We start from the raw sequence: 26,707 nt of genomic DNA on the forward strand, positions 1-26,707 counted from the left end.
CTCTCGGTAGTGCCTGGAACCACTAGTGCTAGGCCATAGTGGATGCTTCTGGAAGTATTTATGGGATAAACAAATGATTGTATGAATGGAATAAAGTAACATGTCAATGTTAACATTTAACGAAAGCTGTAAACCCCAAATGATAGAGCAGCACAAAACCAGTAATTCTAAAGCTTTTCTTAGCCCAATAAACCATACCCAAAATTATGGGTATGAGAATCAAGAAAAATTGAGGGGCCTGGAATATAAAATAGTCTATTTACAAAAATCCTATTAAAAGGTCAGCTAGTCAGGGAGTTAAAAAAAGACTCAGAGGAGCTCTTTAGAGTAGGATCTGCTGTCATGTTTTTAAACTTTAAAGACAATTTATAAATTCCCGAGAAGTATATGTAAGGATGGAAGTGTAAGCAGGACTTCTGGCTTTGACCATAAGATCAGGGGGAAGTTTGCATGAACCAAGAGTATTTTGTTCTTTTATCTCACGTTTGATACTTAGCCAAGTGACTTCTCATTTTAAAGCAAAAAGAAAACATTTAAAGAACTTAGGGAGCTGAGTGTCTTGTGAAAAAAGAATCACAGTTACAAAAACCACTGTAAAAAACAGTGAAGCGCAGACATAAACTACGTTACCAAGAAGGGGAAGATTAGTAATAGGAAGGGAAATCAGGGCGCTGGAAGTGGCTGGAGAGCTACAGAGTCATTCTAGCCATCTAAAAACAAAAAGGTGGGCAGCATGAAAAGTACGAAGAAAACTTTTTTTTTTCTGACTATATAAATAGGTTCCCTTATTCAAATTTTCAGAAATACAAAAGATTATAAATAAATAGCAATTGCCCATAGTTCCAGCACCCAGGGAAAACAGCCATAAATATTTTTTTTTCCTTTTAGCCAAATTGTGTCTGTCTGCTGTTACTGTACAACTTAAAGTGTGAAAATCTTAATGTACAACTCAATGAGTTTATAGTATTCAAGTAAACATGACTCAGTTCAAGATGTAGATAGAGCATCTGCATTATCGCATAAGGCTCTCCTTGTGCCTCTTCCAGTCAATATCCATAGACTCATTTTTGGCTTTCTGGAACCTGATGCTAATGGCATCTTACAGTGGGAAGCCTGTTGAGTCTGGTTTCTCTTGCTCATCTCATTGTCTGTAGGATGCAGCCACATTGCTGCCTGTAGTAATTGTTCTTTAATTGCTGGGCAATTTTCTATTATATAACTATACCATAATCTATCTGTTCTTCTGTTGATGAAAAAGTGGATTGTTTCCGGTTTGGGGTTATTATAAATGAAGCTGCTTTAAACAGTGTCATATATGTCTTTGGTGGACTATGCACTCATTTCGCCTCAGTGTATGTCTAAAAGTAGAGTTGCTGGGTCATAAGGTAAATATTGCCAAAGCCACGAGCATATTATCTACTTCCGGAAGCTTGATTGTTTTCGCCTGTATATTTAGGTCCCTGACATAATGTGAATTAGTTTTTGTTTATAAGGTTGAGGATCAAGGTTCATTCCTCCACCCTCACAACAATATTGCCAAATTAAAAAGAGTCTGGAGGCTTTGCTAAAGATTTATTTCAAAGATCAAGGTTTACAAGCTGGAAACACAACTAGGCAAAACCCAGAGTGTTTGGAAGGAGAAAGAAAAGAGTTCTTTTAGTAAAAAGTACGTTCTTGAGAAGAATCAGTCCTGCCTTCTTAGCCTCTGGGTTGGTCCAAGATGGTAATCTTCTTCTAGATGACTGTTGGCCTGGATAATGGGAGTCAGGGGTCTGGATATGTGAACAGTCTTTCCTTAGTACCCCTTGGGGTAATCAGGGTTGTCTGGAGGTACGATGTATATCCAGCCATTGATGCAGGACTAGAAAGTTAAAAAGTTAGGTTCCCAGGCTACTTAAAACAAGAATAGAATCATGTCATCATACCCCAATCTACTTCATTTTAGTAATTCAGCAGCTTAACTATAGTGACTCCATTTTATTTCTTCACTTTATTCTTCAATATCCAGCACTACTATTTATTGGGAAGACTAATTTTTACTTTCTAAATTGCAGTGGTGCCTCTGTTAAATTAGGTGACTAATATATAGGTCTGTTGTTGGACTCTTCATTCTATTACATTGTTCCATTTATCAGTATGTATTTTAAAGAAAATTGGAGTCATGAATATGTAGCTTTAAAATTTCCTTACACTTAATATTATATAAAGCTTCAGAAACAAATTAAAATGACTGCAAAAGAACTGTGTAGATGTACTATAATTTCTTTTCTCTTTTTGGATATTTTGGTAATTATTCTCTTTTTCCTATTTTGCTCTGTCTTTTATGATACAGGCTCTCAAATGTCTGATAATGTTTCTCTGTTCATTTATGTATGAGGTAATAAAAAGTTGAGAAGTTCTGTGTGCGTGGGCTTTACTGTGGGGTGACTCGGTGAGTCATTTCTTGGAATCTCCTCAAGTATTACTATCAATAATTTTTTTCCATTGGGGCTGTTTAGTTTTCCCAGGGGAAAATTCTCCAGTGTGCTGCCCGTAGGTTCAATGCCAGGCTCCCAGGTATCTGGTAATTTAAAAAATAGTAACAACTTTGAAAATATTGTTCTTTCCTGCATCGGTAGTGGATGAGTGTCTGCTCTTCTCATTGTATGGTTGATTATCTGCTAAGCCTGTGATTTTTGAGCATGTTTTGAATGGGATCGTCAGATAGCAGTGTTCGTTCAGCATTATCTATTAATGGATCTTGGCTGCTGCTCAATTTGCGCTCTCTCTTTTGGAGCTCTGATTTGTCTTTAATGCTACAATCTCCACTGTTTGCATTTGATCCTCAGAGTAACACACTCCACTATAGTAGGACTTACATTTCACCAGACCAAATTTGTAAGGGAAAATCGTTCATGTTACAAAGTTCAGTATTATGCCTTAAATTTAAAGCTCATTTGTGTTTGGGTTATGTGAACACTAGACTATGTCAGTGTTAGGTAATCTTTTTTCACTTTGCGTTGCTTCTGTCCGAGCTTGGGATTCATTGACGCCCACTGGGTGAAGGCCTGCTTTTCCAAAGGCAGCCCTGGATCTTTGAGGTCCGCGCAGAGGCTGTTTCTATGACTTTTGCTGCCCTCTTACTGGGGTTTTTTCCTGTGTAGAGGAAACTGAGAATAGATCCAGATTTTTACTCCTGGAAGATAACTGAGTGTCTTGGGAGCACAGGGACAGAATGTGTGTGTGTCGTGGGTAGGTGGGTGTGGCTCATGGTGACCGGAGCACTTGTATGGCTTATGTTCATTATAAATGCCTCTGTGAGTGGCACACAGGGTTTTTACCCCAGACATTAAGTGATTCCTCAGGCAGAGGGAGAAAAGTACATACCAAAAACAAGGGGGAAACATGATTGAGGGAGGACACATACATTTGGGAGAGTCCCAGGAAGAGAACCGCACAAGATAATGAGGAATAGATGCAAATAGCTGGATCAAGAAAAGTCATGAAACATTGAGGTCTGACGTTGTAATGGTTCTATACACTTTGGTCTTTTTTCCTTCTCACTGCTCGTTGTTCTTAAAACAATGTCTTCAGAGAAGTATCAGTCCAGAGTTTGCTGTAGTGAAAATAATCATTACTACAGGGTCTTGTTGGACTAATCAAGTTAAACTGCAGTTTTGGTGGCATTAGCTCAGTCTGGAGGACCCATCCTCCCTCCCCAATACATACACTGATTTTCAGGAAAGAGTAGCGAGGGTGGCCGAGTTGTACTTTTGTGACTTACAATGGAATGGCTACGGGGGGTTAATGAAACTGATTTCTGTGTAAACCAGGGCTCACTGGATTTTCCACAGGTTTAGCACAGCCTTCTGTGGAAGAGAGGAAATGTCGAAACACTCAGCACTCACGTATGCCCATATTCATGTGAGATTATAGTGTTAATTAGTCACCATGAGCCTTGGCTTCCCGGTCAGGAGAAAGGCCATTCCCAGGTCAGAGTGTGTGGCCATGTTGGCAGAGACCAGAGAAGGGAAAGAATTCTCGTTCCTGTCTGAGCCCTTGTCAGGCCCCTGGGAAAATAAGAGTCTCTAAAATGGGGGACAGAATGCAGTTGTGGTCAAAATAGAGACACGACCCCCCCCAAGCCATTCTGATTCCATATAAAAAAGTTTCAAGTTATAATAACCTTCCTCAAGTGACAATCTCCCCACTCCCTCACTCCTCCTTGCTCCTAACTCATAATCTGTTTACATCTTTTTCTAAAACTCACTACCCTTATGTTTGTCTTTCTAACCAGTTAGCCAAGAGTAGAGTTTGAGCCCCGTTCACCTCTGCGCCCCACTCCTTAGCACCGTGCCACGCGCAATCGGCACTGCATGGTGTGCGTGCAGTTGAGTGTCACTCAGAAGGTTCATTAGCTTACCTGTAATTTAGGTTAGGCCACGTTTCAGTCTGATTTGTGTAATTTATGAGCTGTTATAAAGCCATCTGCAACCCCATTTCTTCTTTCTGCTCTGCCTTTCTGAAGTGCCTACTTCCTCTTAAGACTGGCTCCGTCAGGGCTGCAGATTGGCCGTCTGCGGTTTTGTAGGCAATGTCCTTGCTAGACTTCATGTGCCTTTGTTAAAGGGGAGGGGAGATTGGGAGTGTCTTAGGAGAGCCCCAAGATGCAAGATCAAATATCTCTTCAGAACCAATCCCAGTGGCCAAGGATGCCGTTTGTGATTGGCTTAGTCCTGGATTCCTTGAATCAATCTTGATGAAAAAGAGAAGGGTGACCTGGATTGACTAGGTTAGACTGGGCTCTCCCGGGGCCTGGTAAGGGATGAGCCTCCCCAAAGCACAGGAACTGCAGGAAGAGTGGATGGATCATTGCCTTCCAGATTTAGCTGGAAATCTGACTGCTATTACAAAGGGGGATATGGTTTTTGTTCAGGCAGCCAGCGACTCCACTATTATTTTAATCTAGATTTTCTGGGGACATTACTTTATGGCTATTCTGTTCTTCCTATAAAATCACTTATTCATTGGTTGGTTGCCTGTTATGAAAAAGAATTAACTGAAATTTAGTAAATAGTAGCTATTTACTAAATTAAGTTATTTACTGAGTATTTAGTAATATTGAAAAGAGTAAATTTTGGATATCAGACTCTTCCCTCTATTAACTTACTATTTAGTTGGGGATAGAAGACACGCAAATAGGCAAAAAGTTAAATAGCAATACAAGAGATGGGTAACAGTACAAGGCAGCAAGATAACATGAGGCGTTGTTCATCCAGTTTGTGTACTTTGCATAGCCCAGTAATGCTTTTAATCTGGAAGTCATTGTGTCACAGGCACTGTGGGGGTTATAGAGCTCATGGACAGATGGTGCTGGCCCTCCAGATTGAAGCCCAATCAAGAGAATGGTTAACAGGCGTGGGGGCTGGGAAGCAATGGCCTCCCTCACAGAAGCAAACCACCAAGAACAGGAACCTGTAAACACAAGTAGGGGTTCCTGGTGAGTTCCCCAGAGTCCCGGCAGCCTGGGAGGAGAAGCTCAGGATCCTCTACAGACTTCTCTGCCCTCTATCCGGTGACAGCTGAGCATGCAGCTCAACCGCACAGAGCTGTAGGTCTGGGGGAACAACCGGATCACCCCAGTGGCCTGGGCGGTGGCGGCCGTTACACTGTGGTCAGTCACTGCTTGCTGGCAGTGCAGCTTGTTAAAAGACCCCAGGGTGGCTCAGCCCTATTTATTGGAGGATTGCTCGTACTGGGTCAGCGACCACTGATCTGACTCATAATTAGTGCTGTTAGACTTTCTGCCTTCTTCTTAGAGCCATCCATTCACACTTAAGGACATTACAGAGAATTGAACAACAATAATATCCTGTTCTTCATTCAGCACATTCATCGAGGGGCCTGCCTGGTGCCAGGCACTAGACTAAGTTCTAGGGTCACGGTGATGATCCAGAACTGGCTTGATCCCTGCTGTCACAGCCTGTAGTCTAGTGGGGGAAGGCAGACAAAGGCACATAATGAACAGACGCTAAGATATTTGCCAATTGTGGTGATAGTGAGAAGGAAACAAAATGGGCAGAGCTGAAGATTTGCAAGAGGTTTAAGACATCTTTAAAAGCATTTTGTAAATGATCTCATGGGTTGCAAATTTTTCCGTAATGATTTTCACTGATCAAATGCAAATAATTTTCATTGTCTCTTAGGTACATTCTGCAGATCCCTGATGAACCAAGGGAACCCTCCACCATATCCGGGCCCTGGTCCAACGGCCCCATATGCACCTTATCCACAACCACCAATGGGGCCTGAGGCCTACCCTCCAGGACCTATGGGAGGACCCTACCCACCTCCGCAGGGGTACCCTTACCAAGGATACCCACAGTATGGCTGGCAAGGCGGACCGCAGGAGCCTCCTAAAACCACAGGTACTGTGACCGGGGTGCGTGTATGTGGGTCTGTGGGTGTGTGTGTGTGCATAGTCCCACGTCACCAAAGGGAATATTTGCATATTTTCTTTGGGAGAAAACAAACTCTGGCCTTTGTGTGCCGTGGTTGACGATGCCAAAGCTTGGTGACTGTGTAGGGTGGCTTCTAACTCCTGAGAAGGACTTCTTTCTCCTACTTCCTTCATGTCTGTTTCCCCTCTGGGGCTGATGACTTCTGGCCAACATGTCCCCGAGAGTATCTCCTAGCGCTGTTGGCAGGGGGAGGGGACGACTAGTTGGGTCCTGGCTCTGGCAGCCGGCTTTCTTTTTCAGGCTTAGCCTGTTGGCATTATTTGGTCTCGGCTTGGTGACCCTCAAGTCATCCTCTGGCCCCTGCTCTGGGGCTTGGTTTGCTTTACTAATGTGTCCTCCGAATTCTGTTTAACCTGGGAGCCGAGTTTGGAGCAGGCTTATGAGTGCGTCTTGTGTGCTAGAACAGTGCTCCTCAAAGTTTACTCTGCAGACTCGTGCCAGTCCGTGAGCGGCTCTCGGGCTATGCTGCCATACGGGTCGGGACAGAAAGTGAGAGTAAACATTTAAAAATGGGGAGAGCAATTTGACATTGCGATGGCATTCAAGCATTCGATCTTGCGTTTTACAAAGAGCAGCAGTCTGTGAAGGATTAGGAAGGAAACTTCTTGAGAAGCACTGTACTAGATGTCTTGATGACTGTTGTAAAACCTTTGGTTTGCAGAATGGTGGCTCGCTTTCAGCTTTTTAAAATAGCCAATTGTTACTGAGTGTTTATTATGTGCCAGGTGGTCTCCTAAGAGCTTTATGCACATTAACATTTAATCCTTGCAACAATCCTGTGAGGTTATTCCCATTTTACGGTGTGGAGTAATGATTTGCCCAAGGTCACCCCGCTAGAAGTGGCCGATCCCAGAATTGAATTCTGATAGTTTGGCTTAAGACTCTTACCTATTACTGTCCTTTTGTCCCTTTCCTGTCTTTTCTGACCCACATTCATCTGAATTTAGGGCTTAAGGCAGCTTCGGAGATTTTCCTATAGCTTAACCCCTTACTAATCAAAAGTAGTAACAGAACTGATGGCTCATTTTATTCCAGGATTTGAGGCTTCTTTAGAATGGGTGGATGCCATGAAAGAAACAAATGTTTAAGAGGAATTTTGCACTCAGTCTGGGAAAGACTATACTTTTGTAGTGTCACATCAGAGGCTGTGTTAAGATTGGATAGATTTGAATACCTTTAAAAGATTTAGTTTATCTTAAAGGAAAACATTTACAATCCAAGATTCTGTTTTGCTGTAAGTTTTTATAACACATGCTCAGAAGAGTGCAGGACGTATAACCAGGATAATCAGAGTAGTCAGCATTCTGCTCTATGACATCAGAGGGGCAATTCCTGAAAATAAATCTCAGCTTCAGGGTTTTCTGCTTCAAAACAACGTAACCCTGTGATGAATGAAAGAAGGCAGACTGAAAAGACCACATAATGTATGATTCCATTTATGTGAAATTCAGGAACAAGCCAAACTCATCGATAGTAATGGAGATCAGAATAGCGGTTACTCCCGGCCGTGGAGGAGGGGGGCCAGGGTGGTGTTGGTTATTGATTGGGAAGGGCACAAGGAAACCTTTGGGGGTATTAGGAATATTCTTTAAATTAATCTGAGTATAAATATTTCTTCAGGCTGTACACTTACTATTTGTGCACTATATGTTACATGTCAATAAAAAAGAAAAGTCAGCCTAGCATTTGGGTTATCCAGTAGATTCAGCCCAGTGCCTGCCTGATGTTATGTTTTTCACCCGTAGCCCTCATCGTCTTTGGTGCGTAGGCCATTTCCAGACCTACGAGTTTCCTGGGCTTGGGGGACTTTATGCAGAAAATACAGATTTAGTCTTCTTTCTTTACCTTTGGTGTAATTTAAGCATTATGTCATCCTTTTGAGAAAAAAATGATATCCTAATTCTTCTTAGGATTAAAAGGCTTTGTTTATCATGATTTCATAAATGCAGTTGAAAGCTGTTTAATGTCCTTTCCTGCAGGATTTCTTTCTCTGTCATCATCTTGTTTATTAACTACCGAGACCCATTCTGCACCCAGACATGGCAGATGATGCCAGATGGTCAAATTCATCTCTCACCTGGGGTCCAGGCTCTGTGAATGGGACTCTTTGATCCCCACACTAAGGGATACACCCGTTAGGGACCCATTTCATTCTTTGCTCTTTGTATTGCTTCTGGGATTCACAGTCAGAATCCTTCTTGGGGCCCAGATCCTGGGCATGTATCTCTGAGCTTTGTGGAAATTGAAGGTTTTTTCCTCCAACTGGATGATTTTAGATTTATCTACTGACGCAAATACCATCTCTCAGCTGAAGTTCAAGTGTGTAGTTCTTTCTGTTTCTTTTTCAAAGCACAAAGGGTCTTCTTAGCTGTTCTTAATTGGTGCCTGGTAATTAGTAAGGACTTACTTAATAAAGGTGTGTTGAATGGATGGGTAGGTGGCTGATCTAAGCAGAACCTTCTTTGGTAGTCTGTTTATGGCTCAAAGTTCATTTTTCAGAAATTGTTAAAAAACACACACACCTTTGTGTTTCCTTAAGAAACTAGCTTTTTGGAAACTGGAAGCAGCAGGCTTCCCAGAAAGCAGTAAGTCAAGGGTCTCCTGGGGTGATTTTTTAATGATAAGAACTATAACAACGAGTATTTCTTGAGCACGGTGCCTGTTACAGAGATGGAATCGAGGCTCCGAGAGGTTGTGTTTCAGTTAGCTATTGTCTAGGATATCACCCCACAACTCAGTGGCCTAAAATAACAAGGATTTATTATTTCTTATGACTCTGTGAGCTGGCATCCTGTGATCTCTCCTGGGGTCACTTATGTGACTTAATTCAGCTGTCAGCTTGGCTGGGGCTGGAATGTCCAAGATGGCCTCACTCACATGACCAGGGCCTTCATTTGCCTCCCTGAGGCCTTCCACTGCACAGTCTCTCATCTCACCTGAGCTTCTTGACATGGCAGCCAGCCTCCAAGAGGGTGAAAGTAGGAGCTGCCAGGCTTTTAATGGCTTGGCCCAGAACTGACACAGCGTTACTTACCCAGCATTCTGTTGTCCAAAGCAAGTCACGAGGCTGGCCAGATTCAACAGGAGAGGCAACAGGTGACATCCCCCTCCTTCTTTTTTTTTTTTTTTGGTAACAGCTTTATTGAGATATAATTCACATACCATACAATTCACCCACTTAAAGTGTACAATCCAGTGGTTTTTAGTATCTTCAGAGTTGTGCAACCATCACCACTGTAATTCCAGAACATTTCATCACCACAGAAAGAAACCTAGTATGCTTTATAATCACTCCCCATTTCCTTAACCCTCCCCTGCCATTAATCTACTTTCTGTCTCCATAGATTTGCCTAATCTGGGCATTCTTATAAGTAAAAATCGTATGTGTCATCTTTTATGAGTGGCTTCTTTCACTTAGTATAATGTTTTCAAGGTTCATCCATATTGCAGCGTGTGTCAGTACTCCATTCCTTTGTATTGCTAAATATTTAATTACGTGGCTATACCACATTTTACTTATCCATTCATTAGTTGATGGACATTTTGGTTTCTGCTTGTTGGCTATTATAGTAAATAATAAATTTAGAATAAAAAGTATGGAATAATCTGCTCTCCATAAATAATAGCTGTTATAAACAGTTCTGTAAAATAAACAACATCTTGCTAAGAGGAATGCCATGCGAATACAGGATGAGAGGAATTGTTGGTGACCATCCCGGCAGACAGTCCACAACATTCCACTCTTTGCTCTCAACAATTCACATTTCTGCTCTGCGCAAAATATACCCACCTCCTTCCAAGACCACCGAGTCTCTTCCAGTGGCTTAAAGTCCAGGATATCATCATTGAAGGAGTCTATATGTAGATAAGCCTCCAACCTGCCATCTGCTTCCTTCACTCCCCACCCCTCATTCCCACTCTGCCCCGACCTACATATTCTGGAAATCAAACAGAATATCACCTCCGCCAAGAAGCTTTCCCGTATGTACCCCACACCTCCAGTAGAATTTATCACTCCCATGCACTTCAGCTGCACCCTTACCGACTTTTTTCGAAGCACGTGCTCTCTCCAAATTCAGTTAGTTTTCGTGTTCTGTCTCGTTTACCTCCTCATTATCTGAATTCAGTCAACCTTGCTCTTGCCATCTTAGTTTTGGCTTTCGCCATTTGTGTTAGTCAAGACTCTTAAGGCTGCAAGTGACAATCTCAGCCTTAAATATTAACCAACAACAGAGGAGCACCAGAGACCTGCTTAACGCCACCAAAATGACAGATGGTGACCACAACAGACGTAAAAAGAAACTCTAGAGTTTCCTTGCAGAGACTATGCGAGGAGCAAAAAACCTCACTACAAAAAAGCAGAAAAACCCCTAACATTCTTTGATATACAGGAAGATAAATAGTTTTGAAATAAGAGTAGTGATAAGGAACGCAGGAAACAAAAGCATTTAGCCAAGAAGAATGTGAAACTGACCTCAGCCTAGGGATTAGGTCCAAAAGACCTATTTAGAGAGCCAGATCTTGCCAAACCAGAACTTAAGTTTTTTTTGCCACAAGTGGAAGTTTGACGTATGTTTTGGTTATTTATTGCTACATAGCAAACCACCCCAAATCTTAGAAATTCTGTATTGTGGGCAGGTCCTGGCAGGAAAGCTTTCTTTTTGCTTCCCATGGCATATTTTGGGGCTGGAACATAGATGAGAACCAGTGTGCTGGGTTGAGTATGTGTATTTTGTACCCTCAAATGAGATTTATAAACTTTCTCCTTGGCTTTATATTTCTAGCATGTCCAAAAGGACACTGTTGGATTGGCTTACACCTGCAATATAGAGGCTGTAGCCATTTAGCTTGGCAGATGCTTCAGAAGGAAGAGAGGGAGGGGAGTGTGATGACAGTGTGACTGTTGGGAAGGGTGAGAAGATCCTCATGCTGAGATGCTGTTCTCCTATGTGTGTCCCAGACCTCTCCTGGGTTTCTCCACTCTTATTGGCTTTGACCCTCTTCCCTTGAAGGTTTAAGTTCAACCACGTACTGTCAACTGTTTCAGTTTTGGTGAAATTGTGTGCTTCTGGTTCATTATAACAAGAAATTGTTCTTTCAAATAAAGAAAAAAAAATCACGTGTCTGGCATCTCTCTTTCCCCCTCCCTCCATGTGGCCGCACAGTGTGGCTAGCGCGGGCATCCTCGCAGCCTGACAGCCTCAGGAAGTTGGGCTGCTTCCAGGGTAGAGTGCAAAAGTGGAAGCTGCCAGGCCTTCCTTTAAAAAATAAGAAACAAAAAACTTTTTATTCAACTTGTAATTTTGAAACTATTTCAGACTTACAAAAACATTGCAGAAATAGTACAAACGTGTCTGTCTACCTTTCACCCAGATTTCCCACCCCTTATATAATCACAGTACTAGTATTGTGATCTGCCAGGATTTTGGACTGAGAAGTCTCTGAACATTGCTTCCAGCACTCTTCTTACTGGTCAAAGCAGCCACAGGTCTGTGTATCTGGCATGGATTCAGGGGGAGGGGAACTAGACTTCACTCCTTGATGGGCCAGTGGCAAAGCCACCTGCCAGATGGCATTCGGGCTGGGAGATCTTTGAAAGCACTGCCACAAGTCCCCGTGGTGATAGGTGTACACTGTTAAATGAAGCGTTCTAAAGAACAAAACTATTTCTAGGTTCTTGTGAAAATGCCATAGTAACAGAACTGTTTAAAGTTAAAAATTAAACACCACAATGTCTCCAGTCTCCTGTCAGAAAATAGGCGATCTGTCTTTTTAAGGAATGTTTCTGTGAATTGGTTAGGAAGTCGTAAAAGAAGAGGTTTTTAATTCTGTCACCCAAATTCAAATGACTCCCGCCCAGAGGCTTCAGATCATCAGATGTGGAAGAGTCCTCACGTGATCACCCAGGCTAATCACCTTTCCAAGCTCAAGGCAGACATCACTCGTCAACTGTGGCTCTTTCTGTTCCGCCTGGATGTGGCTTCAGCCGCCATGAATAGGCTTGAATTGTTAGGTCAGATGAAACCATTTACCATTCTCTGCTAGGCCAACACCCGCTGCCCCCTCTTTTTAGAGATATTCAAACTGAAGCCCTGAGAGGTTTAGTGAGTTTGGGCCGCATGTAAGTCCTGATTCCAGCTGCATTTCCTCGTGAGGCCTCGCTGCTGTAATCCAGCGCAGATGCTCAAACAGCCACCAAAGGAAAATACCTTCTTTCCAGCCCATTCTCTCCCGTCTCCCACCCCTCAAAACAAACACAAAAATCTGGTAGTTACAGCAGGGCACCAGTTTCCTAGTAAACAGGGGCAAAGTAGAGTGGATTTAAACCTTCTTATTAATACTAGGACCTGGCCGGTTACTTAACGTCCCTGGTCTTTGAGTGTGTCAGCCTCCCGCAGGTTTTTCTCTCCTTCATCTCTGGTTCCACAGCATCTAGAACAGTACTGACACATGGTCTATGCTCAGTAAATATGTGTTGGATGAATGGAAAATACACCGTTTCGAAAGGTAGCTGTGAATTTATGTCGGGTGTCCGGTCCCCTTCCGCTTTGAGACCCTTCCCTTACTATCTAACTCTTCTGAGTCCAGATAGTGGGGTTTTACACGTGTTCTTCTGGGTTAGGACTGTGATATCTGGCAACATAGTATTTTTAAGTGAAATAAGTTCTACTTCCACAGAATCCTTGGGACGCCCCCATGGAGTTCAGAAGCCCATTGGCCTTCACCTGGGTTGTAAGCCTTGTAGATCAGGAACTGAAAGTCCCCCTATTATGGCTGTTTGTAATTTGAAGAAGCAAAAGCAGTGTCCGGTCCAGGATTGGTCACTGGCCAATCAGCAAGAAGTTAGGAGCGGCCTCTCCTTCAGTCACAGCCAGAGAAGGGGGGCGTAGGGGGAGGGGAAAGAATGGCACGTTTCCCCTTCTGCTCACTGCTTGGTGTCTGCCACTGCTCTCATCAGTCAGCGTGAGGATAAAAGAGGAAGGAATTTAATGGTCTGGCATCTCTGGTTAATTGGCTTGAGGTATGGAATTACAGTTTGACTTGTTTGGGCCTTTTATGCCTGTTTTTCATCAGAAACTCTGATCAGGCATTTTCATTGCCCTGGAAGGCCTTTCCAGCACAAAGTCCAGCTCAGTACCTTCTTTCTTTGCCAGGTATCAGATGACAGAATGTCCCAGCAAGGATGCTGCATGGTGCCACCGAAAGCCGCACTGGCTTAGGAATCTAGATAGAGTTTCTCCAGTTCCCTGGGTTTCTGTTTCCTTATCTGTGAAATTAGGATTACAGACTCTGGTGAAGAATAAACAACGTAATGTGCCTTGCACAGTTTGTGGCACCTTGGTGGGCATTGAGGGAGTCAGTACCCTTCCTCAGGCCACACAAACATTCTGAATTTTTGCTTGTGGGTGGATGGGGGTGGTGAAGACAGGGAGCTCTCAGGGGAAAGTTGGGTAAGCCAGTGGCTGAGGGTCATTTCTGATCTGCCCTGAGAATTCCTACTGGCCTGAGGCAGCTGTGGGGCAGCCCCAAGTCATCTCATCTGCAGTCCGAGCCACATAACTGGTCTCCCTCCTCCTGCTCTTGCCCCTCATAGCTTCTGATGTCACTCATATAAGGACTCGTGTGGCCCTCGATGGGCCTGTATTAGCGTCTGTAAGACTTTAGCCAGACCTGTCCGAATTGAGAAACCTGTGATTTCTGACCCGTCACGTACACTCTTTGCTGTGAGAAAAGAGAGACAGACCTAGTGGCCACAAGGAGGGAGGTCTCTAGAGAGGGAAGAGGAAGAAGAGAACAAGGAAGGGGTATGAGATGAACACAGTACGGTTCCTAGACCTAGCACAGTAGCTGGTAGTTAGTAGGGCTTCCAGAAAGATCTGCTGAAAGCCTGTGCAGATCAAAGCACAAAACCTGGGGACAAATGGGAGCGGTAGCTGTGGTCTGATCCAGCCTGGACCTGGCCCCTCAGTTAGAACATGGGCTGCTTATGGGGTCCTCCTGGGGTTTGTAGCTCATGCAGGGGCTCTGACGTCAGCTCCTTCTCTCCCCCTTTCCTACCCCAGAGAGGGCACAGACCTTCATGGTCCACTGGGCTTCAAACTTGCTGATCCTTGCTTTGGAGGGGAAACTGCTCCTCCTTCCTTTTTGCTGTGTTCTGTCAGCTTCTATTTCGTTTGGAGGTTTGCCGCTGGCCTGGGTTTCTCTCTGACAGGCCAGAGGTTTTGATTTTCCTGAGGATACAGAGGTTTTGGTGGGAGCAGTTTCTCACCTCAAACCTTGGGCATGCTAGAGTAGGAACTCTACGAGTTAAGGGTTTCGGCATTTCTTTTAACCCTTCTGAATAGTTTTCTGTTAGAATAAAGACCAACATTCCAAAAGTCCTTGAGGCCCTTCCTGGTCTGCCCTGCCACCAGATTCCGTTTAGTTCCTCGGCCTCTCCAGGCCTCTCTTCCCACATGCCTTTTGCAAATGGTATTTCTTCTGTGTGGCTTGGAAATGTTTCACACCTCTCGTGGCTCAGTACAAGTAACCCCTATTAATCCTTCCCATCTCACTCATGTGTCACTTCAGTGACATTGAGTGGTACTCTCCACTCCTAGTCCGGGTCAGCTTTCCTGTCCTTCAGCGTACTTACTATCTCTGTTTATAATTTTACAGTGTCGGCTCTCGTTATAGAATTAAGGTCTTCCCTACTATCTGAAAGCTCCTTGATAGCAGATACCTTGTCTAATTTGACCACTTGATTCCCTGGTAACTACTTGTTGAGCGATTAAAGATGAACAGTTTCGAGATATGCAGGAGAGAGGACAGGGCAAGATTCTGGAATAAGCTTTTTCAAGTTGTTAAAATTCTGCCCTTGAATTTGCAGAAAAGACTGTTTGCACTATTCCTTCCCTCACGTTACACATTTTTTGTCTGGGGTCTGAGCAGAATATTTGTTGTGTAGCAGGGGTTGGAGCACTGTTACAATACTGGGGGTCACAGATACGCGAGTTATCAGAACCAAGAGACAGAGCTTTGGGTCATTCTTGCCTCCAGTGAGTGCTAGCCCTCACTCTTTCTCTGGTCCCTAAACATAGTAATAACATAGATATTTTTTAAAATTCCACTCATAGTCCAGATACCCCATCATCTCAAATCATTTTTATGTTCTTATTTCCTAGGCAATTCTTGCTTCCATGCACATGTCATCTGTACCTGGCTGCCATTGTTGTGTAGGTACCATTGTGTATTCTGTTCCCCCCGCCCTCACTTAGTTTGTTCTAAGAACTTTCCTATAGGGCAGGGTTTCTCGGCTTCAGCACTATTGACATTTGGGCTGAATAATTCTTTTTCGTTGGGGAGAAGGGCTGTGCTGTGCATTGTAGGATGTTTAGCAGCATCTCTAGCCTCTACCCACCAAATGCCAGTAGTTTCTGCTCAGTTCTGATGATCAAAAACATCTCCAGACATTACCAGATGTCCCCTAGGGCACCAAATCATCTTCCTTGGAGAACCACTGCTACGGTATAGAGTCTTCATAATGAAACATTTAAGCTGGCCATTGCTTTTGAGTCCAGTGGAGGAAAAGGCCTTCCTAATCAGCTTCATCAGCAGCTGAAAAATACATGACATTTTCTGGTGTCCTGCCCGGGAAGAAGGTTCCAGGAACTTGGAGCTATAAAGAACTTCCTCTTAACTCTGACTGGACAGGCACTGTTTCTGAGCCTCCTTGCGGTCTGGGACTGCAGAACCTGGGCGTTTGATACCAATTCCTAGATAAAAACTAGCAGAACAAGAAGAGTTTGAGGCCTGTGGTCCACATTTTTTAACATTTAATATTAGCTATTAATAAGTGGTTAATAAATAATAGAGATAATACTTATCAAATGGTTAATATGTGTCAGGCACTTTTATACATTAACTCATTTAGTCCTTGGAGGTAGGTCTTTTCTTATCCCTGTCCTAGAGACGAAGAAACAAGCATAGAAAGGCTGACTTGTTCTTGGTCACACAGCTGGCAAGTGGCAGAGGTGAGACTCAGGACCCACCAGTTCAGCCCCAGAGCCCACACTCCACAGCGACTGTCACTTACTGAGCTCCTAGTGAGGTGCCTGACACTGGGCGGAGGGCTCTGTGGGCATAGTTTCTGTTCTTGCAATAATCCTTCGGGTAAGTGGTATTGTCCCAGATTTTACAGATGTAGAACCAGAGGCTTAGAGAAGCTACATGTCCTGCTCATGGTCCCGCCGGTGTCTGACGCAGAGCCTGACGTGTTTCCATGTGTCATGTAGCCTCCCATGAATGAGTAAAAATATGGTATAAAACTTCATTTTCCTTTTTCCCTGGAAATCACTATTCACTTGTTCAGCAATTGTTAAATGCCAGTTAAATGCCTCTGTAATTTAGTGCCAGGCACTAAATAAATGTTACCATTTCTGGTTAGGTCTGATGCAGGAGCTCTGTGTACATTATCTTATTTAACCAACACAGAGAACCTGGTGGTTCCCCATTTTAGAGATGAGGAGACTGAGATTCGAACAGATAAACTAATTTGCCTAAAGTCAAATAGTAACTCACTGGAGCCATGAATTGAACTCTGGTCTGATTTCAAATCGCATTAACTTTTATACCCTTTTACATTCTATTAGGGGATACCCTTAAAATACTTGAAAATTAGCAATCACACACACTGTTGGTCCATACTTTATGTAAAACACTCTCTTTTGCCTTTTTTTTTTAATTTATCTTTTTAAATTTATTGGGGTGACAATTGTTAGTAAAATTACATAGATTTCAGGTGTACAATTCTGTATTACATCATCTATAAATCCCATTGTGTGTTCACCACCCAGAGTCGGTTCTCCTTCCATCACCATATATTTGATCCCAAGGGCCTGACCTGCCCAGCCCTCCGGAGTAATGGAGTATGAAAAGGCAAATGCTCTTTGCAAATCCTGTTTACTCAGCTGACACGTGGGCTGTGCCCAGTATCTGCTTGGCCAGATGGCTGGCCTGGGGGAACAGAAAGTGTCCCACGTCTTGCTCTGCTCCCAGACCAGTTTGCCTCATTGCTCTCCTCAGCCCCCTGCCAACCCAGGTGCAGCCTGGGTTTTCTGCTCAAACACTTCTGTTACCCGGTCTTGAAACAAACATAACATACACATGCCCGTCACCTCTTGCATAAGCGTTTTCAAGCTAGGCTAATATAAACAATGAGAAGGTTGGTTTGGTGAGCAAGAAGAAGACTGCTTTGGGTAAAAGTCACGTAGGGAAATTTTAAGGTGCTGGAGGGCTACAGGAGGTCAGTCTCTAGGAGTGGGGCCAAGGTCATGGTGTTGGGCCCTCACTGTGAGTGGGGTCACCTCACAGGGATCTTTTCCGAGGACACACCCTTCCAACAGTAATGAGATGAGGCCTTAGCTGGGGCGGGGGAGGGGCGGGTGGCTCTGGGGCCCTGGCACAGGCCGTGTGGCACGGGGCCCACAGGCACCTGGCACCTGCTTCCCAGCGGTCAGTGTGGTTAGCCACAGGGGGAAAAGCTGTGTTCTGCTTATACTGTGGCTCCCTGGCGTTGAGATGCTAAAAAGCGGGCCGTGCACGACACAGGATGATTGTATCTCAAATGCTGCCAGTGAAGATGGTGAGGATTGGTGTCTGTATCCCTGGACGAAGGCTGAGCCCGCAGACATAACGCGGGTGTGGTGACCACCTCCAGCACAATCGGGGGCCAGAAGTGTGGCCTCTCCAAACCCCAACTGGTGCGGCTAGGCCCTTCCCCAGGCTGCAGCTCCTCGCTACCCAGGTTCTCACAGAGAAACCACCTCGTTTTTAAAAGAACTTTTTAAATTACAGAAATATCTCTTCCTTAAAGAAAGTAAACAATTCCTATAATTTTGCTATCCAAGGATAGTAGTCAACATTTTGGTATAAATCTTTTGGTCTCTGTTTAGTTTTTTATGATGTGGCCCTGTTTGAAATTCCACTAGTATGTTAATCTTGGTCCAGGGGATATATTTACAGCTAATATGGTACATAAAAGTGTTGTTGGGTGTTTTTTGTTTTCGTCTTCATTTTAAATTCATCAAGTCTGCATCTGGGTCCCGCAGAATGTGCACGTCCTTTTTAGGAGCGGTGATCCGTTTTCATTGAGGTCTGCACTGAGACGTCCACCTGGTACTGCTGACTTCATGCTGGGTTCTCCCTCCCCCCACCCCGACCCTCCCCCGTATATATTATTTGTGTTTTTAAAAATCTCAGTGAGGTGTAAAGCTCTTCACTATAGATTGCTTTTTCCTTTTAGCCCTTTGTCTAGTTTATAGAATAACAGCAGCTATAATAGCTGTAATTTATTTATCATTTGTGCCTGGCATTGAGCTAGCTGCTTTTAGCAGAGTTAATCCTATAATCTTCATACCGATCCCAAGAGGTCGATGCTGTTATTGTTTCCATTTTTCAGATGACGAAACCAAGCCCCAGAGAGGTGAAAGGAATTGCATTTTACTTAAATGGACTATGCCAGGTGTGTCAGGAAAAGCCTCTGAACCCAGCATACCTGTGAGTGCAGGAGGGGGCGTGGAGGACACAGGAAGGAAGAGGACCCAGACCCTGCCTGCTAAGCTGAGCTGACAGGCTGGCGGGGACTGAGCCACCCCCAGCCGTGGGGACAGACCAGTGAATGGATTGTGGCAGTATTTGCCGCCTGCCCTGGTCTTCTACTGTTCCAGACTGGCCTTGGCTCCTTGAGGGAGTGGCTCCCTCCTCCAGGGACTATTGACTTTCCTATCCACTTATGGAAAGCCTTATCAGCTCGCAGCCGGGAAGCTCGCTGCTGTGTGCTGTCAGGGCTGCAACGCTTTTGCTTTTGAGAGGCAGTCCTGCCCTTTTCCTTTTCCCACTGCTGGGTTCAGGGGCTTTTTCCTCATTTGATCAACAGTGTCTTGCAGGGGGTGGCCGGTTATATCAGTTGGTTAGAACGTGGTGGTAATAACACCAAGGTTCCTGGTCTGATCCCCTCATGGGCCACTGTGAGCTGTGCCCTCCTTAAAAAAAAAAAAAGGGTGTCTCGCATATCCAGGCTGGGTTCCTGATTGGAAAAGGTGGCACACTCCTAGGGATGCCGTTACCCTACCCCCCCCCCCCCACACACACACACATGCAACGCACACACGCATGTGCACACAAGCACATTCTTCCAGGGGTTGTACATGGGGTGTGTGTGGTGATGTGGAGAGTTTTCTCCTTGGGGTCCCAGGCATCAGGTCCTTTCCCCAGGGACACACCTGCTTAACGACCTTAAATTGGGAATAGCCTAGGAAAGATTCTAATGTATTTTCCTTAGGGAAAGAAATCTCCATGAGACTTTTTTTGTTTGCTTTTAGTAGTCTTGGTTCCCTCTGAGCTTTTCCATTGACCCTTGAAATGAGTCCATTGGGTAGTCTGGGAGACTTCGTCAGCCTGGGGGATTTTAGAGAGAGTATGCAAGATTGTATTTGAGTTGTCCTCGAGAGAGAAGAATAGAGTTTTGCTTTTGGGGGCATGTATATCATGGGTAGTTTAGGGAGCATCAGTATTCTTCTCCCATCCTCCCTCCCGGCACCCCTTGGGCAGCCGTGGGTAAGCATGAGCTCCTGAGGGCTGTGGGCACCGTGCTCTGGGCCGGCAGATCTGAAGGAAAGGCTCCCAAGAGGCCCCTCTGGAGAAGGGCCCCTCTCCCTGGCCCAGCTTGGCTCGGGACCCTGAGCTCCCTTTGTTCACTTGCCGCCTCCTAAGACCTTCTCCTAGTCAGGTAGACCCTTCTGAGATAAAGAGGTGGCCCCGATACCAGGGACTGCCCTCAGCCATTTCAGGAAGACTCACAATGAGCCCAGATCTCTTGAAGGGTTTCAGCTGACAAGTGGGAGTGCTGCCCTCCTTGAGAACTCCCTTAATTAAGGCTCACGGGGGCTTCATACTTTTTCTTAGTAATGCTTTGCTGTTACTTCAGGGAATAGCCAGCTAAGCCCATATCTGCAACCTGCTTACAAAACAGGCTGAAAACAGCTTTTCCAGCCAAGGTAAAAGGTTCAAGACAGATTGTTCATTCATTCACTCACTCTTTCATTCACTCATTGGTTCCTTCAATCATTCCATGTCTCCTATATGCCAGGCCTGCTGAATGCTCTGACTAGGGGCTCGGAAGAGCGGTAAGTGACATTGGAGTCTTCAGGTAGAATCAGGAGCTAAGAGTCACCAGGGTTCATCTTGAAGGTCAAAAGGAATTCCTGAACAGGACCATTCCCCTGTTCAGGCATGGGAGAAGGGTGGTGAGGGTGGGGGTTCACCAGTGCCAACCTGCTGATGGGGGGTGCAGGTCATTGGGATGGCTGTGTGGTTGTGAACATCATTAGGAGGCAGTGCTCTGCCTTCCTGGGTTATCTGTCACCCGGCAGTCTGGCATCCACATGGAGTTAGTACTTAGGGGAGATAGACACTTCTTTTACCCCATTTCTGTGTCTCTTGTTTGATCTTCAAAAAGAGCTCAGTCGATTGTGTAGAATTAAAAACTATCTTTAGACTCTGCTACCAGCTTTACATAGTGCCCATGTTTCCAGGTGTCTCAGCTGTTAGGGAGCCTGGCCTTCTGTCCTGTAGGTCTCTGTCTTGGGGGTAATAACCGCAACTAACACCTGTGAGTACCGGCTGTGTACTAGCCACTGGCCTGTGGGGATTAACTCATTAAATCCTGAAGAACCCAATGAGGCAGTAGGTGCTGTTATCCCAGTTTGACAGGTGAGGAAACTGAAGCTGGGAGAGGCTATCTCACCCTCAGGGTGGCATTGAGAGTGGACACCAGGGAACCCAACATTAGAGCCGCCTCTCCTCATCTTTGCAGTGTCCTTGGCGAGCTACTAGGCCCAAGTGGTTGGGGTCTGCTTATGCTGCCATCTGGGGATGGTCACTCCTGCTGCTGACAGCAGGGCTGCAAGAGTGTGTCCTAGCTCAAGTGTGCTGGCTTCCAGTTTGTTCTCCGGACCAGTGGTGCTATAAATAAACGCTCCGCCTTGGGCAGCTGATCTCTGCTCAGTGGATGGGGAGCCATCAACTGCCTTCTGTCATTCCTGACACTCGAGGCTCGTTGCATTCCCACAGCTAACCCCACTTAGGGTTTTCATCACAAGCATTAGCCTGGCAATTCCTGTCTCGGTGGAAAGGTAGTCAGTCATGATGTGGAGACTTTTCTTTATCCGGCTTCAGTGACAAGTAGAGACAAGCTGGCTAGAACTGGTAGAGTTGACTGTGGAAGGCAGTTGTTTCCCTAAACTCCGGCCCTGTCTCCCAGACTAGCAGACTTCTAGTCACGGTCCTGCAGGCCGGCCACCCCATCTCCCTTTCTCCACTGGGGAAGTCTCTGGACTCACATTTGCAAAATGGCATATCTCCGTGGGTGAGGGGGTGGCTTTCAGGATGCTTTGTCGTTGACTTTTGGGTGTATTGCGGCTTGACGCAGTGTTACCAACAGCAGGAATTGTGAATAACTTGGCAGAGCCGAGCTCCCCCCAGCCTCCACCTTGCCCCAGTTCTTTCCAAACCTACGAAGATGCCGTTTGTTGCTCAGAAATGGTGGGCAGTGTGCTGTGGGGAGTAGAGCGCAGGGGTGGGGGACAGTCCTTTCAAGTGAGATCTGCCTTGAATCACTTCCTCACCATGTTCCTTGAGAGAGGTCACCCTGTCCTGTCCCTGGCCTTAGAACTCACCATGTACCAGGCCTCCAAACTGAGGTGCAGTCAGGTGAAAACACAACTATTTTTACTGTCACAAAATTAAGCCTGACCGTGGAGGAAGAAAACAACCTGGGGTGTTTTGCATAAATATATCTGCTAGAACTGTTAATCAGTAACGCAGGAATCTGGTACGTGTTGAAGCCAGTTGTGGTGTGTGTACCTAAGATAACAACACACTTTGTGTTCAGTAAAAATGATATGGCAGTATTTGCCTTGTTAAAAAATACAGTGAGTACTATTTGAATGAGACTCCTGAAGCTGGCGCTCAGTGTGAGTCAGACTAACATTGCTGATAACAGAGCAGCCTGTGCCCGTCTGTGCCTGGGCACTAATGGGTAGAGCCCAACAGCTACCACCTTGGTGATCTCTGCCCATTTGGGCAAGTTCCAAAGAGCCAGCTCCCCTCAAAGTAACGTCTCCATTTTATTTTTCCCCCTGTAACCCAATGCCTGAAAACCAGGAAAATAATGGTTTTCCTGATTTCTATCTAGCTTCCAAAATCATGGCAGTCTCTGTCTTATATTCAGGGGCCACTGACATGGGGAGTTTGGGGTTTCTGAGTCTATTTCTGTTTTGCTCTGGCCTTTTCTCGCCTTGCTTTGTTTCTGTGATTCCATCTGTGTTCTAAGTATCTTTCCTGCTGCTCAGCAGGGTATGCAATAACAGATCGTGCATTAGTCACCGTCACAGCCATCTCCTCCTTGGGGTGAGGGGAGTCAGCCATGATGACTTTATCTGTCAGGAGAAACCAGGACTGTCGCAGCTGGCTGTGGCAGCCTGGGCCAATCTCAAGTGATACCCATTCTGGGTGAGTCACTCACTAGCCATCATTTCTTTAAAATTCCTTGTATTAGCATAAAGGAAGACAAAGCAGGACAAGGCAGTAATAAGGTTGACATTCTCTCTCTTTAGTTCATTGTAAGGATTTGTCCTGATTTTCAGTCCAGTTGCGTTTATTATTGGCCCCATCCAGTGTGGCACGTCCCCGTGCACGTCCTCAGATAGGTCCTTGGCTCTTCTTTGCAAGTGGGTCTGTGAGCTGCCTGAGTCAGGGACAGTGTCTTTTATCCCTGCCTGGACTCCCCTGCAGGGTTGACCGTGTCAGGAAAATAAGAAGAAAGCATGTGAGGTGGGAGGGAGGCTGAGCAAAGTTCAACAACAGGAGTGTCTTTCTCCTTCAGCACACCCTCTGCTTGTGAGATACAGTTGGAAAAGTCTGGAAAAGTCTTCAGGCAGGAGGTCAGGTGGGCACACGAGCAGGCAGAGTGCACTTTTTGGATGACCACGACATGCCGGTGGCTGGCTAGATCCCAGGCTGGCCCCAGGGGACCAGCAGGACAGAGCCATGCCACCAAATCGAAGTGATCCGAAATGGCTGTGGCACAGAACGTCCCTGAGCCGCCAGCATACAGTTTTCCCTGCTGTGGGGCTCAGCTCTGGTGTCTCTCGTCCCTCAGGTGCTGAGGTACCTGGAATAATAAGTGGAGGATTAAAGAATGCAGGGTGTTTGTGTGTGTGGTAAAATAGTTATAACATAAAACATCATTTTAACCATTTTTAAGTATACAGTTCAGTGGTGTTAAATACATTCACATTGTTATGCAGCCATGACTACCGTCCTGTCTCCAGAACTCTTTTAATCTTCCCAAATTAAAACTCCATACCCACTAAACAATAACCGCCCTCCCCAACCCATGGGAACCACTCTTCTACTTTTCGTCTATGAACTTGACTGCTTTAGGTACCTCATATGAGTACAACAGTTACTGAACTCAAGGGGCTCGCTGTGTGGGGTGTTCTATTCAAGAATGAGACATGCTTGTTGTTAGGTAGTTTTATTTGCAGCAAGTGAAGGAGACAGGGGATTCATATCCAAAGCTCTACCTCCCAGAAAGGAGGTGTAGCCATTGCTTATACGTGCTACTTGGTTAATTATACGTGGATTTCTTCTTTGCCATTGGCTACACTTGTGCAGTTGAGTTCCTGTCACGCTCATCCTGCTTACAGCTGCATCTGCAAAATACTGAGCTACATTTTAACATTTAATAAGAACCCAGATCTTTGCCCTATCTATCAGAATCATACAGTATTTGTCCTTATGTGTCTGGCTTATTTCACTTAGCATACTGTCTTCAAGGCTCACCCAGGTTGGAGCATGCGTCAGCACTTATTTCCTATCTAAGGTTGAACACTATTCCATCGTGTATATAGACCATGTTTTGTTGATCCATTCATCCATCGATGGACTCTGGGTTGTTTCCACCTCAGCTGTTGTGAATGCGCTGCTATGAACATGGGTATACAAATACCTGTTCAAGTCTCTGCTTACAGTTCTTTTGGGTAAGAGTTTGACAACACAGGAGCAAGGTGTCTTTGAAGGTTAGTTTCTGATGAATCGCCCTTCTCCACCGAGGGCTAGACTTACAGATCAAAAGTCAGCTTTACTCACCATCTAATTTTAGACTCCAGTCTAACCACAGCTGGTCACTCGTAACCTCATACTTCATTTTGATATTTGATAGGCTTCCACAACATGTTCCAATTCCAGTTTACACATTACCTGTCATTGACCACACTTACTGTGGGGGCACTGTTGTCACTCGGTGGTGGGCATGGCATTAGGCAGTGCACCTTGTTACAGCTGCTTACTCTACAGGTGGCAGGCTCTTGCTGAGTCTGCCCCTCCTGACCCAGCAGGGCTATCTTTTGGCCTTGTCCCCAGACCTGGCTCCATCTTGGGGCCCGAAACCCTGAGCCCACTGACAACTGAGGCTGTTGAGGCTACTTGTCTTGCACGCAGGGCAGCTTTGTACGGGCACGGTGGTACCTCTGAGTCGGCTGGTTCTTCTAATCTGTTTTCATTTCATTCAGTTCTTACACAGTATTTTGCGTGATTTATATGTAAATTGTTACATATAAATTATATGTAAAAATTATATGTAAATTTTTATATGTAAAGAATTATATGTAAATTTTTTCCTACGGCAAGTAAAATCTTTCTCTGAAATACCTTGGCATTTGGAGTTGCCGCAAGGTTTGGTTTTCCCTGCACCAGCTTAGAAGCAGTCCTGGGGCCCCTGGTAATTGGTGAGGTGTACACAGCTGGGGGATAAGGGGCTTTTGGTGAGCTGAGCTGTCCTGTCATGGGTCTGCCTACCTCTAGACAAGACTTCCTTAGGCCCATGTCCTTCTGTATTTGCCAGACCAATTAGGAAGTAGAGATGGCTGGTTGGGAAATTCATGACTTAATGGGCATATGGTTTCTTATTAGAAATGCTCCGAACCCACAAATGAGCCAACTCAAACCTCTTCTGCATAGCCAAGGACGCCAAGAATAATCACCAGTGCCCGGGTAGGCTTGGAGCCCATGCATGGTGAGGACCTAGGTCGTGGGCCCTGCAGCCCTTGTGATGAGGCAGGGACCCTGGCACTGCGTGCCCCGAGTTCCTGTCCACCCCGGGCTGCCCTCCATGTCCGGGCCCTGGGGGCAGGCAGCTCAAGGAGAAGACCTGTGCCCTGTGCTTGAGGGACTCCTGGTCTAGTTAGGGCCTTTTTGGAGTTTGTTTTAGATGTTGGAGGATGAGGGGAGGAATTTGTCAGACAACAGGTCAGATGCTTCTCGGAGGATCAGAAAGATCTGTGCGGGGTGTGGAAGAACCTTTCACGCAGTAACCCAACCTCCAGCGAGGTCTCTGGCCTAAACCCTGGGAGGCGCTCCCTGATGAACAAGGCAGCTATTCCTGGAGCTGACATGGAAGAGAGGGGTGACTTCTGCCCCGGGGCCGGCGAGCAGTTCCTCCTGCGGGGAGAGAAGGAAGAGGCTGTTGGAGGGGCGCATAGCCAGATGCTGGAAGTGGGCTGCTCACAGGTGTCACTGTCCTTCTGGGAATGCTAAGGGCTGGCAGCTGGTCTGGGCAGGTGCCTGTGACACCCACTGTGTGGTTTCCTGCTGGGGTGGGTGGCCACAGAGCCCGGGGAGCCCGGGCCTTCAGTGGATGGGGGGTCGTCACTAGGCGTAGGCCTGCTGGTCAGGATACAGCTCCGTCTGTGGCCCTTGGGTCACAGCCCCTGTGCTGCTGTCCTGTTTGTTCTCATGTTAGCCAGGTCCCTCTTCTGTCCCAGGCTCCATATATCAGCTCCCTGTCCCCTGCCCCAGGAAGCTGCTCTGTCCTGGGCCCCGCCCGAGCTTCCTAGACTCATACTTCTCAAAGATGTGACCATGTCCCCCGACTCTGAACCTGGGTTCTGATGCCATGTGGTCGGTTGAAGCCAAAGGAAAGTGGCAGGGACTGTGTCTGTTGGGGGGAGGGCAGAGCCTTGAGATCCTGGCAGTTGCCCTTCCAGCATTCTTACGTCCTCCCATCGTGCGTCTGCTGGAGATGGGGCCTGGCTCTGTCCACCTGCCCCCTCAGGCTGGCCCTCTGTTACCTCCTCCACACCTCCAGCCTCTTGTTTATTTCTCAG

General features: G+C 45.7%; 1 long non-coding RNA gene across 1 annotated transcript in view; it reads left to right on the top strand.

Annotated features, from left to right (window-relative positions):
• Nucleotides 1-26,707, top strand: part of LOC141567273 (uncharacterized) — a 53,634-nt gene that overhangs the window by 9,815 nt on the left and 17,112 nt on the right. The window contains exon 2 of the long non-coding RNA XR_012489802.1: nucleotides 6,186-6,407. This is a non-coding gene — a long non-coding RNA (uncharacterized LOC141567273). The remainder of the gene's footprint in view (nucleotides 1-6,185; nucleotides 6,408-26,707) is intronic.

Source organism: Rhinolophus sinicus, linkage group LG10 (assembly GCF_036562045.2).
Source record: "Rhinolophus sinicus isolate RSC01 linkage group LG10, ASM3656204v1, whole genome shotgun sequence".
Classification (NCBI taxonomy): domain Eukaryota; kingdom Metazoa; phylum Chordata; class Mammalia; order Chiroptera; family Rhinolophidae; genus Rhinolophus; species Rhinolophus sinicus.